At 42.0% G+C, this 21,032-nt stretch overlaps 1 long non-coding RNA gene and 1 pseudogene across 1 annotated transcript in view; both read left to right on the top strand.

The window, feature by feature from the left end:
* The window catches only part of LOC134397394 (uncharacterized), a 1,014,583-nt gene that overhangs the window by 255,466 nt on the left and 738,085 nt on the right, over window positions 1-21,032 (top strand). The window lies entirely within an intron of this gene.
* On the top strand, window positions 19,706-19,805 carry LOC134398549 (U2 spliceosomal RNA; annotated as a pseudogene).

Below are 21,032 nucleotides of genomic sequence, written 5' to 3'. Positions count from 1 at the left end.
AATAATAATAATAATGTCCCAGGGCCAGTCACCATTTCTCAGCTGAAACTACCTCACAAAAAATAAATGTAATATTTTCTAGTGTTGTGCTGAAATCTACCTACATGCACACACACATACACACTCTGCCCCCTTACACACTTCCTCCCATTCCCCAACAAGGGTTTCTCCTATCAGTGCTAGCAAGGGAAACCATTCCCTTACATCTGATCTGTCAACAAACAGCGGAGATACAGGAAGCCTTTGCCTTGATAGTGCTTGTCTCTGATCTCTGGGGTGGGGTCCTCATGGCTTCCCCAGCTGCGCTGAGAGTAGCCAAGGTCCACATCTGTCTCATGGATGATGGGTTGTGCACCCCTGATCTAACCCATAGATTGGGGTCTCCCTAATTGTTCTTAACAATTTATGTTTCCAATCCTGAGTCAAGGTGCTGGTTGTAACCTATAAACCCTTATATGGCTCAGGGCCACAATACCTGACGGAATGCCTCTCCTGACACAAACCTACCCATACACTATGCTCAACATCCAAGGTCCTCCTCTAGGCGCCCACTCCGAGGGAAACTCAGAGGACGGCAACAAGCGAGAGAGCCTTCTCCGTGGTGCCTCCCCCAATTATGGGATGATCTCCCCAACGAGGCCCACCTGGTGCCAAACTTGTTATCTTTTTGGTGCCAGATCAAGACCTTTCTCTTCTTCCAGGCATTTAGCAGCATATAGAATCATATGTTGAGTTTTTAATCAATCCTAAATATACCTTTAGATTTGGCTGAAAGTTCAAAGTTGTTTTTAATTGTATGTTGTCTTTGTATGTTTTCTGTTTTCTGTTTTTATGATCTTACATTTTGTATATCAATTTTTAATGTATTAATGTTTTAATCTTTTGTAATCTGCTATGAGGCAGTATAGGAATGTAATAAATAAATAAATAAATAAATAAAAATACAGTTGCGAAAGGAAGAGCAGCCCTCACAGATAATCTGCACGGCAGAGATGGACATGCATAATCTCTTTGCCACTTTCACAAATAGTCCCCTTGGTCCTCCTCAGTCAGCTCCTTTGGAACATGAAATCGCCTGCAGTTTTTCCAAAGGAAGCTGAAGGCTTCTCTTTAATTAGTTTTGCAGTACGTTGCCTGTGAAGCTGATGATAAATGAAGCAATTAGCCACCACTCAGTGGCCTCAGTGAGAAAGCCATAAAAATAATGAAGTATAGACAGAAATGTGGTAAAAAGATGTTTTAAGCTCCACTGATTATCTTTTGCATTGCCTGTTAATTGTGGATAATTTGCTCGTCTGTACAGTACATTCTCTTTGTAGTTATTTCTCGAAAGACCACAAAAGAAGGCAAGGCTATTGTGAATGTCTTCTGTATTCCTCTCCTGTAATTCAGCCTACATTTTGATATTTTAAAGTGACTAAAAACAATAATTTTGGGACATTCGGAATGTCTAAATCATGGGTGGAATCCAAGTAGTGTATCTCCAATGACCCGGTTCTGTGTTTATAACTCTAGGGCAGGAATGGCCTGGAACCTACTGAGGGTCACACCCTACCCCTCCGAAACTGCTACCGCTGAAATGTCTGTGGCAGCAAACCTCCTCCTATCTGTCCATTTTGCAAGGAAACAAGATGTGCATGGATGTTTGGTGGAAACATGGGGCTCAGCTCAGTAGTCCCACCAAACATCTACATAGACTGGCATATGCCAGTTGCCTGGTGCTGCTGGTATTAGCCATGAAGAGTGCTGGACCCAGGGGTGTTGCTAGGCCTAGCCCCACTTCTGTTTTCTAAGGCCCCGGATCTAGTTCTTAGAACCCTGAGAGTCCATTGATGCCAATGGGAAGGTGTTTTTTTGGGGGGGGGGATTAGCTATATTGCCACACAGGAGGCCTTTGTCAAGGGGGATAGCAACTGGGGAAGGAAGGGTTAACTCTCCCCTCCTCACCTGCTGCAACACCCCCCCCCACCTCAAACCTCTCCCTGCCAAGCAATTCAGCTTGGAAAAAAGCCAAGTTTCATTAGTTTGGAATGATCTGGGACAGGGTGCAAATTAATTGAAGAATTTATTTTCTTCGGGATTATTTGCATGCGATATCAACTGGCTGGCTTTGCCTCCAGTTAAACTTCAAAAAAGCTTCGTAATTATTTCTGCATTGGTGAATATCAACATATGCAAATTTTGAATGCAGAATTGTGCTGTATGGGCTTGGGCCCTGAATCATTTAAGTGCCAAGCAATGATGGATCTTTGGTCAGATCAAGCACTATACCTTTTGATTGATAGCGAGACCTGGTAATGGTGGTGCGCATGCTGGTAACCACTAGACTTGATTTCTGTCCTGCACTGTACTTGGGGCTGCCTGTATATCTAGTTCAGAAACTCCAACTTCAAAATATGGCAGCTAGGTTGGTCTCTGGGACATCTCATGAAGACCATATTATACTGGTTTTAAAATCTTTACCCTGGCTGTCAATTTGATTCCAGGCAAAATATATTGTGCTGGTCATTACCTTTAAAGCCTTACAGTGGTCTAGGTCCTAGGTACCTCAGGGAGTGCCTCCTCCCTGAGGTCCCACTCCATCATTTAAGGTCCTCTGAGGGTTATCTGCTGCAGCGGCCTAATGTAGGGTGACCATATGAAAAGGAGGACAGAACTCCTGTATCTTTAACAGTCGCATAGAAAAGGGAATTTCAGCAGGTGTCATTTGTATATATGGGGAACCTTGTGAAATTCCCTCTTTATTACCACAGTGAAAGCTGCAGGAGCTATACTAGAGTGACCAGATTTAAAAGAGGGCAGGGCACTTGCAGATTTAACTGTTGTGATGAAGAGGAAATTTCACCAGGTTTTCCATATATACAAATGACACCTGCTGAAATTCCCTCTTCTATGCAACTGTTAAAGATACAGGAGCCCTGTCCTCCTTTTTATATGGTCACCCTGCCTAATGTGAGATTGGTGGCCACACACCAGAGGACAGGGAGTGGATCTACACTAGTATATGAAATGTAGTTTTTACAGTCATTGAATGTTTTGTTTTTGAACGATTTAAAACGTAGCAGTTTTTAAAATGTTTACTTACTTTTCTCTTTCAGTGGGAATGCATTCCTTTTGGCCACACTAAGAAAATAAATCTGTTTGTTCTATTCTGCCAATTTCCCCTCCCACTTCCTCTTCTCTCTGAGACAATCCTCCACCTACAAACAATCCAGCAAGCAGCTACCCAAAAGTGAAACTGGAAGTGTCTGCAAAAAAGAGGCCCTGTCCGATCCCCCCATCGCCCCCCCTGTCCGATCCCCCCCATCGCCCCTGGCTCTGCTCTTCCCCCATCTCTCCCGCCGGGTCCGCTCTTCCCCCCCAGCCCCCATCTATCCCCCCTGCGATTTCCCCCCGCCCCAATCTCCCTCCCCCCACGATTCCCCCCCCTGTGCCCAGTGCGCAGCTTCTCTGGCTACTTGCGAGTAAGCCGCGTAGTTGGGAAAAGCCACGGAACCGGCTAGACCTTCTGCAGCCCCGGGCTCAGCCCCGGGCTGTGGAAATACTGGGACAAAACCGGTGCTGGTTATCCCAGGCCAACAGAGGGTTTAGCCCGGGATGACCCCAGGATCCCCTGTGGGTCATCTGGACGCACAGGGGTGAGCCCGGGTATCAGCCCGGGCTAAACCCTCATCTAGCAATGACCTTAGTCTTTTAACTTTGCTCTTTTAAATCAGTATTTTATATCTGTATAAATGTTTGCATTGCTGCTTGGCTTTATCCTGGTTGCGCTTTTATATTGTACTTTTATATTGTGCTTTTTCTATTGTGTTTGTTTTATACTGTGGATTGTATTTGATGGTTTTAATTTTTGTGAACTGCCCAGAGAGCTTTGGCTATTGGGTGGTATAGAAATGTAATAATAAATAAATAGAGTTAGGAGCCCCCTGTCTGGAAGCACCCTCTGTCTACTGCAGGCTAGGAAATTATACTGCTCTAGAAACCCCTGGGGTTGATCAAAAGTAGAACAAGAATGTGTATGAATAAAATTTAAAAACTCGGTTAGATTCATGCTTAAAGCAGATCCACTGAAATCAACAGTACTTAAATTAGTCATGACTAACTTGTCAGGTTGATTTCAATAGGTCTCCTCTAAGCATGGCTGAATCTGGATCTGACCCCATCTCTTTAACCACAAAGAAATGTTTGTAGGAACAAATAATCTAGAAACATAAAAATAATTCTAGTGGTGCTACTTTAGTGAAAGACCGTTAAAGTAAACTGCACCATTTCAAAGGACCATCTCTTCTCTCTCTCTTTCTCTCCTGAATATATTTTGCAATGGGGGAATTGTGTACTGAAGTGGCTGACTCATTTAAATTCTTAACTGATGGGATTTTATTGCAAAGCACAGAAAAATAACAGAGAACATATTGCAAGCCTTGTTCGGTGTTCTTATTCTTGATATGCATGACCAGTCCTAAAAATTCTGTCTTAGATTATTAAGCAGCTAACACAAAAAAATTCTATTTTCTCTCTTCGTCCTCCTCCTCTTCATTTAGGCTGGAAAAACAGCCATATTATATCTTTTAAAAAGACTGAAGGCATAAAACCCCTATACAAAATACATAAAAGAACCAGAATATAGACTTAATTGAAGTGTGATGTACTGGATAGATGCCCGGAATTGGACCCAGGGTGCTCAACTATGAACCCCACTGGTGACCTTGGGCTCTCAGCATAACCAATCTTACAGGGTTGTTGTGAGAATAAAGTATGGTGAGGAATCAGAAACAGTGCCATAAGCAACTTGAGAGAAACTGGATCAAAAAAATAAATCAGTAAATAAATTAGGGGTTCTTCTACCTGTGTGGTACAGATAAGGGATGTATGACTTGTGCAAAATCCATCCTCTCTGTATTTCCTAGATTGTCAGGTGCCTTTGTTCCGCCATCTGCTCATTGTTTTCAGCTTCCAAATTTGCACAAATTCCCACAAAATGTGCATTTTCACACTTTAGCCTATGGGGGAAATGCACATTTTCAGACAGTTTAAAATTTTTTTTGCATGGGATGTTGGAGAAATCCACAATAGAACCAAATGAGTTCAGATTTTTATGAATCCGACCTACTGATTTCACAGTGAGACAGCTTCCCCCCGTCAGGCAGATTCCATGGAGCTGCAGACTATTTTCCTTACCTTCTGGAATTTTACGCAAATTTCATTGTAGAAAAATTACAGAAGGTAAGGAAAATAGTCTGCAGCTCCATGGAATCTGCCTGACAGGGGGAAAGCTGTCTCACTGTGAAATCAGTAGGTCGGATTCATAAAAATCTGAACTCATTTGGTTCTATTGTGGATTTCTCCAACATCCCTTGTACTAATACTATATATTCAGGGAACACATCAGCAAAATGCACCTTTGGCTGATCTCTTATCTACACTTTGGACTGCATGTTCAGGGTGGGCATCAAGGGAAGGCTATTGTGGACCATGAAGAAGGGATAGACTTGTTGCATGAGAACCAAGAGGCATTTGTTTGGCCACTGGTGGAAACAGAACGCTGGCCTAGGTGGTCCCTTGACCTGATCCAGCAAGATAATTCTGTTGGTTTCTAATTTCTCTTGGTTTCTAATCTGTTCTCATTGCCGTTCATTTGTAGGCCCACTACCTCATGCTGGAGCTGGGATTTTGTGATATGCCAGTGTGCATACTCTGGCACCTCTGGGCCTACAGTTCCCTCCATTAAGTTATACAGCACAATTGCTTGTTGCTTACTCATGCTTTTCCTCTTCCCACTTGACTGCTCTCTGGAGGGATTCCCAGTACAGACTGGCATGTTCTCCTTGATCCCCATGCAACAGTCTTTCCTTGGTTTTGCCTTGCATACATTCCACCCTCCATCTGTTGGGTAATGTCACATTCGCTATGCGCTTTCCTGCTGACAGCCAGGTCAAGAAACCCTCCCTCCCCAAAACAGAATGGGGTCTATAAGAGCCTTTACAGACAAACAGTTTTGAGCTTTCCTGATGTGCCTGGCCACCCAGTGGGTTGAGTGGCCTTTATTTTTGGGCATGCAGGCATTATAGCAGGAATATCAGCATGTTCCTATTAGTGCTGTGTCTTATGAGAGGGGCAGTTAGTTCATTGCTTTCATGCCGTGCGTCCACTTGACACATCAAAGGAAGAGGCTATGTCACATGAAATCCCTGCCTTGTAAAAATGATAAATCTATTCCATCATCCATAACTTGCTTTTTAAAAACAACAACATCCTAACAATAACAACACAGATGTGCATCTTTCCTATTAGCTACAATAGGGTGTTGTTATTTTTTAATTGAGTAGTGCATGACCACCACCCCTTCAATAGCCAACCCCTTCTGTTAGGCAAAGCAGTAAAGATGTCTCAACAGGAAATGGCTGTGTGTTGGATCTGAACAATAAAATGAATGGCTGATATATGCCATTTTCAGAGTGGCAGTTCCTGGAAGCCAATGTGTGAATACATTACGATAACAAAAGGCATTTCCAAACTTGAGAAATTGTGGTTAATCTGAAAGGGTTCAAAGCTTTCTGCATGTATGATCTGGAAAATAGATGTTAATTATTTCCAGTTACTATTCTTTGCATCGCTCTTCTAGGCTGGAGAGCGTTGCAGCCAGCAACGTCGATGTGCAAAATATTGCCTAACCAATTATCCTCAGTGGTACTAAAACCCAGAGTCTTGCAAGATGCTAGTGGCCCCAATAAGATCCATTATCACAGCACCATATCCATCCGTGGTGGTGTGCGGGCCCATTACTGGGGAAAGTGTGAGCCTCCCACTGGACAAAGGGAATCTCACATATGTTCAAGGGTATAGGTCTTTCAACTAGGGCTGTCAACCAATTAAAGAGATCTTACTCGATTAATTCACCAATTCATTAATTAGGCACATTAAAAGTCTTGTAAAAAATACTTCCCTTCCTTAAATAATGCACATGTGTGTCACAACAGGCATCTTAAATGGGAGAGTCTGTCTCTCAGTGGTAGAACACATGGTTTACATTCAGAAGGTCCCAAGTTCAATCCCCAGCATTTCCAGGTAGGTCTGGAAAACTCCTGCCTGAAACCCTGGAGAGCTGCTGCCAGTCAGTGTTGACAATACTGGGCTTGATGGATCCCTGATCTGATTCAAGATAAGGCAGATGCCTGAGTTCCTCCCTTCTTTAAAGAGCTATTCCTTATTCTCTCTGATAACAAAATGCCTCTATTTTAAAACAAAATGTTTTACTGAAAGGTTTTCATTGCTTTGTAATATATACATTTCCCGATTACTCTTTTCCACCTAACTTCCCACAAGTCCCCCTTCTCTGATAGAGCCTTTTGTATTCATTTCTGATAACTGCACAGCACTGGCTAACAATCCATTTCCAGGCCCAAGTTAAAGTTCCTGTTTTATCACAGAAAGCATTATGTGGCTTGGGACAAGGCTTTCTGAAAGGCCGCCTTCCCATATCTTGTATACCCAGACATTAAGGGCTCATCTACGCCAAGCAGGATATTCCACTATGGAAGCGGTATGGAAGTGGTATATAAAAGGCAAGAGCCACACTACTGCTTTATACTGGTATTGAAGTGCTCTGCAGGATCTACACTACTGCTTTATAGTGGTACTGAAGTGCACTGACAACTGTTGGGGCCCATGACACATTTATACCAAGCAGGATATAGCACTATGAAAGTGGTATGAAAGCAGTATATGGTATGTGTCATGGGCCCCAACAGTTGTCAGTGCCCTTCAATACCGCTATTCAGCAGTAGTGTGGCTCCTGCCTTTTATATACTGCTTTCATACCACTTTCATAGTGGAATATCCTGCTTGGTGTAGATGAGCCCTAAGATCTTCTTCAGAGGCCCCATCTCTAACTCCCTCCCCATGAAGTGAAGTGGGTAAACACTAAGGAGAAGGCCTCAGTGAACAAGTAGGAAGGGTGAGCAAGTAGGTTGCAATAATGAAGAAGAGGAACAACTCCAGGAGGTCTGGTCAGTGGGCCCCTGCTAGGTTGTGTTGCCTTAGCAAGGGCCCAACTACCCTTAATGCTGCCCTTGTGTCCTTCCGATCTTTTTGGTGCCAGGTAAAGACCTTTCTATTCGGTCCCAGACATTTTAAATAATTTATGTCATCTGGGCCTCTCTGTTTTAAAATTGGTGTTTTAATTCTGGGATTGCTGTGAAGTGTGTGTGTGTGTGGCCTAATCTACATCTACAGCCCTTTCGCAGTGGAGGAGGAGTGATTGCGAGTTTTCCCGCTTCCAAGATTGGCACTCATGGGGCGCACCCGAGCGAAGTTTCCCGCAATGACAGGGGTGCCGTTGCGGGAGCACGTGTGCCCCGTTACGGCACTTCCGCGTGTGTATCGGTAGAAGTGGGCGGGGCTAGGCAGATGGCTACAGGGTGCAGGATTTTTTTAAAAAATTACTCCTGAGGGATGTGCACCAGCACAGATACACAGCAACACATGGGGGGATAGGAACTCTGATGAATATGCGCTCCTGCACAGAGATATGTTTGTTTCTTTTTAAAAAAAGAAACCTCGGCAGTGAAACACGCCAATACCCATGCACACACCCCTCACAGCTGATTGGCTGTTTGCTGAGCCCAGAACTGATGGTGAATAGCAATGACCTTGCAAAGCGGGGGGGGGGGGGGCACACCGCAAACATTTTTCAGAATGGAAAAACTGTGACAATAGCAATCAGGGATATTCTGGCAAAAGTGAGAGGTGAGGCTTCTATCATCGTGGAAGCAGGTGAACCTGTTAGTGGCGACTATGATACAATCCTACAATAAATGGCTGGTATAGACCGTGTGTGTGTGTGTGTGTGTGTGTGTGTGTGTTTGTTTATCCTGCTTTTGACTTTATGGCCTTGTGTTTGATTTTGTATTTGAATTGGTTTTGTGTTTGTTTATCGATAGTGCTCTGGACAGCTTTATATTACGGGGCAGCACAGAAATGCCACAAACAGATGTATAAGTAAATAGTTGCGTTAAAAATAATTAACAATTCGACATGATTTTTCATTGATTAATTCTGGACAATAAAATGAATGACATATATGCCATTTTCAGAGTGGCAGTTCCTAGAAGCCTTTAATTTAGGATGTTGTTGTTGGTGAGTGTGTGAATATATTATGACAGGCATTTCCAAACTTGAGAACTTGGAAATTTGAGAAGCATGGCGGGCTGAGAAATGCTGGGTGTTGTAGGATTTTGGGGGGAGGATTGTGCCCTAATTTACTCAATGCTTCATCCTTCCTTTCATCTAATTTCTGCAATCCTTTTCTGAAGAAGTGGAAAGATCATGAAAGTTGGGCATGTTACATCACATTAAGCACATGTAATTCCATCACATTCAAGTATAGTATTCAGCACAAATGATTTGCCTGGCTCACAAATGACTGCCTTCAGGCAGTGATGGGATGTTCATTTCTGAGACTCACCATATGTTGGAGAGCACTGTGGCCATGATGCCTTAATTGATCCTTAGGGTTGCCTCACTGCAAATATATATGTTTCAAGTGTCGCTGTTTACAAGGGACACTTGTAAAACAGGGAGGTTTTTTTCCCATTCCTGCCCCTATTTTTGCCTTTGCAGGATTCCTTATTATATGTTTGTTGCTGTATGTTGCTGGAGGTGTCATTCATTGGTATTATTATTATTATTATTATTATTATTATTTATTTATATAGCACCATCAGTGTACATGGTGCTGTACAGAGTAAAGCAGTAAATAGCAAGACCCTGCCGCATAGGCTTACACTTCCCCCTGCCCAGACTCTGTAAGACAGTTCCTCTGTAGAATTTGTGACCCTCCAGAAATTGTTGGACTGAATCTCCCATAATCCCTTCGCATTGGTCATGCTAGCTGGAGCTGATGGGAGATGTAGTTAGGGATGAGGGGAAAATTCATTCAATTCACACTTTTGAATCAGTATGTGAACCGAAATTCAGTTACCCTTTGAAAAATCATACTTTTCTGAATTTTGCAATGGAGTTCTTTTTTAAAAAAGGGTTATGTTAGGGGAAACTACCCAGGAAAAAAAAGTGTATAGCTATGAAAGTAATGTTTTAAAAGGCATTATGTTAGGTAAATCGCTAGCAAACTTGTGCAGACAATGCATGCATTTCGAGAAATGCACAGAAAAATGCATACATTGTTTTGTGCAAACTTTAAAACACGTTCTTAAAGTTCAAGACAAACTGAATTTAAGATTGGAAAAATTCTCAAAATTTAGGACAAACTGAATTTAAAGGCTAGAAAAATAAAAACTGGGGGAAATTGAAAGATTTGTCCAGCCCTAATTGTAGTTCAACAACATGGAATAACGGGCTGAAGTTATAGGAAGTCAGATTCTGGCTGGACATCAGGAAAAACTTCCTGACTGTTAGAGCTGTACGACAATGGAACAGTTACCTAGGGAGGTTGTGGTCTCTCCCACACTAGAGGCATTCAAGAGGCAGCTGGACAACCATTTGTCAGGGATGCTTTAGGGTGGATTCCTGCATTGAGCAGGTGGTTGGACTCGATGGCCTTGTAGGCCCCATCCAACTCTACTATTCTATGATTCTTATAATTCTATGAGTATCAGTGGGGCAGTGAATCCTTCCTGGCTTTCAGCAAAGCCCCTTCGATAGCTCCTTTAGACTTCTGATTGGTTCATTATTATTATTACAGTTATATGCTGCCCTATAGCTGAAGCTCTCTGGGTGGTTTACAAAGATTAAAAAGATTAGATTAAATCTTTGATTCTATGTGGAGAGCTAGAAGTCCCATGCTCTAGAACGTAAATCTCCGAATGAAGGGTAGATGCATGTTTCTTCTACTGTTGAAGCAAAGCAAGACAGGAACATGAATGCTAAGAGACCACATGCAAACAGCTATACATCACTACGGCTTGATAATATATTGCAGGACAATTCCATTTTTCTTTAGCCAAAAGAAAGTTGCTGTCTTTGCTTTTCAATTAGTGGAGGACAGGTGATTGCCAAATAAATGAATCCATCAGGCACAAGAGATCCTTCAGCAATATGTAATAACATGGTGGTGCGGCTCCGGCTGTTATTGGTGTCATGAAAACTAGGGGACAAAGTAGATGTGACATTAAACACATCTTTTATGGATTTTAAATACAATATTTTTGTTACGGGAGGCTCAGTTTGCAAACTAAAAGGCAATTTTCTCCTTCTGCTTCCAACCTTTTAAAGCCATTGTTTCTTAACAAGGCATGGCCAGGAAATAGAAGAAAAACAAAATTGGGATGTACCTGGTGACTCCAGAGTAATGAGATTAGATTAAAGGAAAACAAAACTATTTTAATATGTCTATCAGGAATGCATCTTTGTATTTAACATGCAATTTTTTTTTAAACCCCTATGCAAATAGCATCAGTTTGCTGTGTTGGTTATACAACACAGCCACTGATTTGGAGCCACCCTGGGCAAAGAGCTGAAGATAAGCAGCAGAAAAGTTGTGGACTTACCCCGACTTTTCCTGTCCAAGCGAGGTCAGTGTGACTCTTCTGCTGCCTGTCCTTGCTCCAGTGCTGCTCCAGAGATGCTCCTGGGCATAAGGTGACCTCCCATTGGTCGCTGGAAGCCACAGTAAGGGGTGGGCCCAATGAGCCTAATGGCTGCCTCTCCCAGTGGGGATTATTTGCTGCCACCCTGCACCAGCGATATCACGGGGTTTGGGGGCGGAGCTAGGGTGACCATATTTTGGAAACCAAAAAGGAGGACAACATGGTTGCCCCCAAGAGGGCGTGTCCAGCACCAAGGGGGGGTGCCCACCCAAACATAGCCTTGGTCACATGTCTGATTTTACAGCACACATTTAAGACAAATCTGTTCTACATAACATCTTAATGTTAAAATCACTGAAATAAAGAACAAGTGAGAAATTCAAAGTATCTGAAATTAACTTCACTCACTACTACTTTTGTAGGTTTTACTGTACATTGAAGCTTTTGCTATACTCTGTGTGTTACATTCTCCCCTTCCCTCAAATATCTTTTCTGACTGTATCTTCACTCATTGCAAGCTGCTGTTGTTGTTAACAGAGTTTGCTACTGGCCCCAGATCTGTTTCAAATTTGGTATGGCTAAAGCTCTACCTAAAAGCTATCATGGTGCCAACTTTCAGCTCTTTATCTTTAAAAATGACGATTTTAAAAATAATAATTTTAAAACCTCAATTTTAAAAAAATTCCTAAAAAATCAATGGATGAACGGATCTGTTTCAAATTTGGTGTGGCTAAAGCTCTACCTAAATCCTTTCATGGTGCAAAGTTTCATCTCTTTATCTTTAAAAATGACGATTTAAAAATAATAATTTTAAAACCTCAATTTTTAAAAAATCCCTAAAAAATCAATAGATGAACGGAACTGTTTCAAATTTGGTATGACTAAAGCCCTTCCTAAGGGCTACCATTGTGCCAAGTTTCATATCTTTATCTTAAAAAAATGATGGAGTTATAAGCATTTTTGTTAATTCCCATTAGAGCTGCTCTTTGAAAAAAAATCTGGATTTCCCCTCCCCCACCTGGATTTGCCATCAAAAACCCGGGCAAATCCGGGCAAATCCGGTCATATGGTCACCCTAGGCGGAGCGGCACCAACTCGGTGCTGTGAAGACAGCCCCCTGGTCTCAAAGCTCCTCTTCGACATGCCTTCTTTCCTTTTCTTCCTTTCAGTCTTCTCTTCATAGCCCCACTTACTGGCTGTTGTGGCTGGTGGGGTGGGGGTTAAGTCTACCCTCACCCACTTCCCTATTCCTCCGGGTGAACCTCACATCAACTTGATGGGTTAAGTCTACTGGGTCTGATCATTTGGTGGCTGTTTTCCAGATATGGCGATGTAATCATACACTATACATTTTTTCACTCCTAAATATGAAAGATAACAAGACATTACATTAAATGATGTCTGGCAATATTTATGTTATGGGAGGCCTGCTTTGCAAACCAAAGCCAGTTTTCTCCCTTTGTTTCCAACCTTTTAAAGCTTTTGTTTCTTAACAAAGCATGCCCAGGAATAATAATAATAATAAAAAGCTAAATTAGGGTGTTCCTGGTGACTGCTGGTAAGAGTAATGAGATTAGATTAAAGGGAAAAAAAACTATTTTAATATGACTATCAGGAAACATTCCACAGCAGTGAGATGTGACAGATTGCATAGTGCTAGTTTACGGAAAGCAGTGGAAGACTCTTGTTACTTGAACTTTAGAAAGGAACCTGAGGGAGTATTTGACTCGAAAGACTTTCAGTGAGGAAAAGGTTACCTCTCTCCCAGAGGTGTTCTCAGGGTCAATTCACACATTATGTTTCTTAGGTAGACGTACCCTAAGATGAATGAGGAAACATATGTCTTTTACACAGGTGTGTCTCTTCTAATTGCATGTCAGTTGGGGGCCCAATTATCAGAGCAAAAAAGATACACCTGCCCCCCCCCCACTTGGTGGCCCCAGCTGTTAAGAAATAAACTTTCTCCTATCTCTGTAGCCCCATGCTAGGTACTTGTTTCTTGGTCACCCTAAAGTGTGACAGAATCTTGGAAGTCTAGAGTGGAAAATTGTGGATTGGCTTATGTATATAGGTTCATTTCATCCCTGGATGTCGGGATATATGGATTTTTATTAAATTCATTCCATCTGTATTTCATTGATTGTTAGGTGTCTTTTGTTCCATCATCTGCTCATTGATGGAATCAGATTTTTTTTTAAAATCAGAATTTCATTGTACTTGGGCTAACTTGCATTAGCACTAATTTGGATTTGTGCTAATTCGCACTGTGCTGACAACCCAACTCCAGGGATGTGTGAGAAATGCATTTCACTTCATTTTTGACCAGAATGTACCCAATTCACAGCTTCCAGAACTGAATGCAGACTCGAATACAATCTGTGGTCAAAGTTTGTACATTTCCCAGCTTGCAATCGCACGTTTGAAATACATGCATAAAACAAATGCATACTTTTGAAAAATGCGTACAACCATACTTTAATCAACGGGAGAAGAATGCATACATTTCAAAAAAGTGCAAAATTGATGCACACATTTGAAAAAAAATTCACATGAAAATATTGGGGTGGGGCTGTAGCTCAGTGTGATAAACCCCTCTGTGATAAACCTGGCTTTTCCAGGGAGGGCAAGGAAAAGGATCTTGCTGGAAACCCTGGAGCCGCTGCTGCCAGTCAGTGTTGTCAATATTGGGATAGATGGACTCCGTATCTTACTCAATATAAGGCAGTTTCCTGTGTTCCTGTGTTCCATTCATGAATTTTTGTGCAAAATAACCACGCACACCAAAGATCGCAATCTGAAATAGTCACGAGTTGGAACGAGCTTCAACATAGAATTTGGAGAACTTCAAACTTCAAAGAGCTCGAGTTTGGATGGTTCACACATGCAACAGGCTTCTCCTGAGCTTGATCTGGCAGAGAAAGTTGCACATAAGGCCAAAATACAGCAAGTGTGTTTCAACAGTAGGCTCCCTGCTAAATGTAATTTATATTTGTCTATATGCACTACTTGAACTACCTGCCTGGGCTCTTTGGCCCAGCTCAGAATGTAACTGGATAGGTTTATAATAACACTAAAAGCATTGGATATGCTGCTGTTGTAGCCCTACTTAGCAGGCAGCTGCTTGGTTATCTTGGCAACTTCCTTTTTCAGCACAGCAAAGTTGCAACTAGCTGGCCTGATTTTGGAAGCTGTCCGGCCAATTACAAGTTTGTGTAGGAGGTTGGCTCCCAAGTAATTTATTATTTTCCAGTATTTGCTGACCTCATGTGACTTTCCCATATGTATCCATTCAGGGGATTACTGTAAGATTTTACAGCATGAGCAGGGAATGTTGCATTTCAATCGACTCTTCCCTTTCTCCCCCCACCCTTTTTGTTATGAAACAAATGGAATAAACTGGCCAGAAGGACAAGGACACAAATAAGCACTAGGTAGATGATCACAGGCACACGATGCAGCCCTTCTTGCTTGACTCTCCTGCCTTTGATATTGGCCAGAAGGAGAGACACTAAGGAACAAGGTGCAACAGTTCAAGTTGATGACTTCCACTCCGTGTCAAAGGAACAGGCACCAAGATTTGAATCTTGCTGATAAACTCGGAAATGTCTCCATTGTACTAACAAACTTTATTTCCTCCCAGAGCCGTACATTGTCTGGGCTGTAAGTGCAGAGAGAAAAGGAGGAGCAGAACTTCTGACAATGTGGAGCAGAGCCAAGGGTTGTAGTCAGGATCCTGCTACTAGACAGATGAGTGGCGAGGTTGCTTGTCCAGGACTAGTTTTACACTACTGCTTTATAGCGGTATTGAATTGCACTGATAACTGTTGGGGCACATTATGCATTCCTTATACCGCTTTCATAGAGTTATTTCCTTCTTTTTATTATACGTTATCCAAAATACCACAACAGTAATTGTGTGTCCTAGGAAGCTGCAGGAGCCCTGCATTCTTTTGTATAGAGGGATCAGATACAAAGAGGGCAGGGCTCCTGCAGCTTTAACTGTTGTGATGAAGAGGGAATTTCACCAAGTGCTGCTGCATGCATACAAATGACACCTGCTGAAATGCCCTTTTCTATACAACTGTTAAAGATACAGGAGCCCTGTCCTCCTTTTCATATAGTCACCCTAAGTTCCAATTGCCCAGATATGAATAGAAACAAATACAGTGACCTAAGTATATCAATGCTAGTTGCCTGCCAAATGTCAGTGTCTAAAAATCAGGCATGTCTGGGCCCAAGCCTATGTGGAAGTCCCTTTTGAACAAGACCCCCCTTACCTGACATATGTGGAATCTATACAATAGTTTTTTGAGCAGGGAGGAAAATGAGCCGTACATGCAAGAAACACTTGCTCTTGTCTGTTTCTGCACCAATTCCAGGGCTGAGTCTCTTGACATTTAAAGTAAGTTATGATGTTCAGCCAAAAGCTTTGAGGGCTGTACTCTGGCTCAAATAAAACCTGCAAGCCTGCACATTAATACTTAACACAATGGCCTTTATGTGTGTGCTGTTAAGGGTGTGTCCTCAGAAAGGAGGAAGCTGGTTTGATTTTCCTAACCAACACTGGGAATTATTATACAAACTCTTCTCCCCCTCTCTTTTACTTTATTTTTGCTTTTGCATGAATAGGGTTCAGAGACTCTGCTGGTCTTTTTTTTTTTTATGAATGAAATGATGTCATTACACACAAGACCCCTTTTTCCCCCTGACGGGCTGCATCCTGTCTGATGATTTGTCCTGTGACGGCAATGGGATAATCTGACGAGAAAGGGGAGGAATGTGTGAGAGATCTCAGCAGCTATATTTTACAGCATGGGTCTGAAACAGTTTGTTTGCTTAACTTCCTGAGGGCAACATTTGCTGGAGATGGAGGCTGCCACATGGACTCATTCGCAGAAAGATGGTTGCGCTTTAGGAATGCTTGATGTTTCATTAAAAGAGGCATGAGAATGACTTACCTTCTCCCAGGTTTTTGAATGGTCTTGTGCATAGGAATAGAAGGATGGACTACCTGTTTGGTGCATCTTATGTCAATGGTACCTGATTAGAATTCTGTAATTCTCAGACTAAGGTCTGGTTTGCACACAGCCTGGCACCAGATGCTACAAAATTAGACAGAGGAGTGTGAGTTAGGCCTACATGACTGTCCTGTTGTGCTTTTTGACAAAATGTTCAGTGCTGTCAAATGTTGACACACTCCTGCAAAATCCTCACATGTCTGGAAAATATTCAGAGCAAGGATAATTTTGAGGATAATCATGCATGGAAAGAGGGGCAAATTAATTTCAACTCTAGTTATGAAGCCTATCTAAATAGCTTGAGAGATAATTATCCAGGCCAGCTCTACTATTGGGCAGAGTGAGATGGCTCCCTCAGGCAGCAGGTTCTGTGGTGGTGGTGGTGGAGAGAAGCTGCAAAGTGTTTCTGGTAAAAGACAGAGGGTCATTTAAAGTTGGGTCTCAATGCTGAACAAGATGTGAGTTTAAACATGTTTTTGGATTGTGTGCTTTTAACCTCTCAAAGCAGTTTTTAACTGAGGCAAAAAGGGAGATGCCTTTTGAACAGGAAAACGGCACGTGAAGAAAGAGTGCAGTGTAGGTAGGGATGCTGGAGGAATCCAGTCGGGTTTGATGAGCTTTTTTCATCTCAGCCCCCCAGACTCCACTCTGTCTTCCACAAGCTGGCCCCAGACATTTACGCAAATTGCACCTGCGATGTGTGTAATTTGCACAATTTTTGGTTGCAATGTGTGTAATTCTTGCAAATTGTGGCTGCAATGTTTGCAAATTATGCAAATCACAGCTGAAATCTGCACAAATTATGCACACCGTAGCGTAAATTTGTGTAAATTGCACCTGCAATTTGCACAAGTATCTTAACGCAATTTAAAAACAACAACAACCAAAGGGTCCCAAATTTACGGGGGGAAAACCATAACTTGCAAATGCAAGCCAAGTCAGGGGTAAATTTGGCAAGGACCCAAAGGGCTGGATTTCCTGGGGGTGGACATCCTTAAGTGTAGTCCCCCCCCACTATGCTCCCAGTTTGGATTCTACCCCGCCCTCCATAGAGCTACTTAAAAAAAACCACAGTAGAAAGTCTTTGTAAATCTGCATCTCGCCATATAAATCAGCACATGCAATTTTTATGCAAATTGATGTCCTCTTCTTTGGTGATGTGAAAATGACTACCCTAGATCTAGTTCGGTATTGTTTGCAGTGACGGGCAGCAGCTCAACAGGGTTTTAGGCAAGAGTCTTTCCCCACCTTACCTGTAGATGCCGGGGATTGAACCTTGGACACTTTGCATGCAAAGCCCATGATTCTACAGTGCATGATTCAAAAACATGATTGAAGTTTGATCCTCAAGTTTACTTCCCATTATGAAATTGTCTAGGAAGTTTATCTGAATGAGTGGGCTTATTTTGTCATCCACAGCTAAAGTAAACAAATTGGGCTTGGATCCAGATTTAGTCAAGCTTAGAGTATTTATTTATTTATTTATTTATTTATTTATTTATTTATTTATCTAAAACATTTGTATCCTGCCCTGTATCACTAGGATTTCAGGGCGGCATACAGATAAAATTATACAATATAAAACAATAAATATATACAGCTAAAAACTAATTAAACAATTAATCAAGCTAAAACCAGTATAGAATTTAAAAGCAGTAAAAACAATTAAAACAGTTAAAATAATGTGCGAGCTTGGTGAATTCAACCATTAAAAGCTTTTTTAAAAAGCCATGTTTTTACTTGGCACTGGAATAAAGTCAGCATTGGCGCCAGTCGGGCTTCCAAGGGGAAGGCATTCCACAGTCAGGGTGCCACAACAGAGAAAGCCTTCTCCCACATCCCACCATAGCGTATGTCTTGTGTTGGTGAGACATGGAGGAGGGCTCCTCAAACAGATCTCAAGTCTTGGGCAGGCATATATAGGGAGAGGCACTTCATCAAGTATCGAGGTCCCAAGCTCTTTAGGGTTTTAAACGTCATTACCAGCACCTTGAATTCTGACCGGAAGTGTATAGGCAGCCAGTGCAATTCCTTTAAGACCGGTGTTAAGCGGTTTCTGTAAGATGTACCAGCCAGCAGTCTAGCTGCTGCATTTTGCATGAGCTGCAACTTCTGAGTGGTCTTCAAGGGCAGCCCCACATAGAGTAGACCCATTGAAATCAGTGGGATTTAAATTGGTCGTGTCTAACTCAAGCCCCATTGTTCTCAATGGGGCTGTCTAGGTATGAGAAAATCTGGATCCAACTTGAGAGGGTCTTAAGGTTGCAATTTCCATTGTGGATTATTTCCCAATTTTAATAAAATGCAGGATGAAAAACATCCTCCCGCTATGCTTTTGTAAACCGCCCAGAGAGCTTCGGCTATGGGGCAGTATATTAATGCAATAAATAAATATCCACCCCCTCCCAGGTTCTCTGGTTGTTGTTGCTGTGGATTTCATAGGATTTTGCTGTGTAGATGAATCATTCCATTTCTGCTCTGGTCTCCCTCTGTGTGCACAATTCTTGTATGTTCCATTTCACCTAGATGTCTTGACTCCTAAAGAGTGCGGGTGGATGGTGCTTGCTTTTCATTCCTTGCCTCCCAAAAGCTTCAGAAGTGCATTGTGGAAATACTGCACATGGGATGGGAGCGGGCAGCCTGGGCTGACCGCTGGTAAATAAAACAGGACAGATACAAAAGCTCAATAGCTGCTCCAACTGCCTGTCATATGTCACACAAGTGGCATTTGGACAGAGGGCCACCCAGCCTCTGCGAGCAAAACAATGTTCGGTGTGTAAGCTTCCCAGGGGGAGACTGTCATTGGCTCAGCAGGTAATTGCCCTACTGTTGCAAAGTGGGGACAGGGAGGGCGATGCCAATAAATCACCTGTCAAAAGATGAGGGCCTTCTCCTCCAGTAGCGCCTTTCCTCCAGTCTCTGCGAAACTGGCCTTTGGGCTGCGACGATCTATGACTTTAGACCACATGCAATCCTTTCGGAGGGCTTTTGCGCCGGCTTTCTAATTTAAACTGTTTGCGAGAGAATACAGGGTTTAAAGAAAAAGAGAGAGACAGAGGGAGAGAAACAGGCCCAATATTTATCTCAGTATTAATGTGCAAATGCTGATGTTTGGATGTTTCAATTGAACATTGCCCTGGACACCTGGCTTCTTGCCCTTTTGGCTAAGTTCAGGCATAGTATCTGTTCTTATCAGTTTAATATCTGATAAACTTCTCAGAGTCCTTCTGCTAATAGACAATATAGAACTGTCCAGAGAGATTTGGCTATTAGATGGTACAGAAATGTAACAAATTAATTAATTAAATAATTAATTAAATAGCCAGAGGGTGTAGCTGATCAATTTCATAAATGAAAGGGTCAATCGGTAAATAATATCACACTGTGAAAATATTAATTCATTTCATTTACTGATAACATATTATTTTATGCTTATTGCTATCAAGCATAACTTTCTTTTTCAGACGCATACACACAAACACAGAAGTGTGCTCTTCATATACAGCCCTACCGATTAAAAATGATTTGTCCTACTGAATCAGCTAGAGTCTATCAATTAATGAATTGGCTATAAGAGCCCTATCAATTAGACCAGGGATAGGGAACCTCGGGCGTGTGGGGGCACATCCCTTAGGCCCCAACCAGCAATCATTTGCTACTTTCTTGCAATTTGTACAGTCCCCCACCTCCATTTGAGGTGAAATGCCCCTCTTAAGGCCTTTTTCTTTGCAGTAAAGAACTGTAAACTATAATTGTTTGTTTGCCCCTCCCACTCCTGGAATGCAGACTTGTTTTAGCCAGGGAAGTTGTGAATGAAGAGCACACATACACGTGTGTGTGTGTGTGTGTGTGAGGGAGAGAAAAGAATGTTAAAATAAATAAATAAAAGAAATTAAAAGACGGCCTTAACTAATAAGTGAGGAGGCCTTGTTTGTTAAACATAAGATATCTCATATTATCTTCAAAAAGACACCTATATTGAGAATTCGGTAATATGCACATTTATGTATATGTGATTAATTAGTCAATTGCTTGGATAAATGCTTTAATTCATTGACTGCAACTCTTCTTCTTCTTCTTGAGCATTTCTGCAAATTGTCAGAATTTACAAGAGTGATTTACAATAATAGTAGAATTAAGCCACAATTAAGATGTACCTCTGTTGCTGGGCCTTGACCATCTCAAATTGTTGTTTATCTTTTCCTGAGAACTTGGTTCACAAAATATAAGTTACTTCCTCCGTTGATATCATCTTCTTGCCTTTTATTTCCTGTTGGTCTCCCTTTGACTCCCGTCGACCAAATGTAGCACACAAGCCATCTTTGAAGATGTGCTTATAGAGACTTGCCTTATTCCCACACCTCCAGTAATTTTTCATCTTCTTACAAAGCTTGTTCTGCACAGCCTTTGCATTGTCTGGTGCCATCTGTTTAGCATTTGAAACCAGAACCGCCTGAGATTTGCTTCTGAC

The sequence above is a fragment of the Elgaria multicarinata genome, chromosome 4 (assembly GCF_023053635.1).
Source record: "Elgaria multicarinata webbii isolate HBS135686 ecotype San Diego chromosome 4, rElgMul1.1.pri, whole genome shotgun sequence".
NCBI lineage: Eukaryota > Metazoa > Chordata > Lepidosauria > Squamata > Anguidae > Elgaria > Elgaria multicarinata.
The sequence above is the reverse complement of the archived record's forward strand: the minus strand, read 5'-3'. Positions and strand labels throughout refer to the sequence as shown.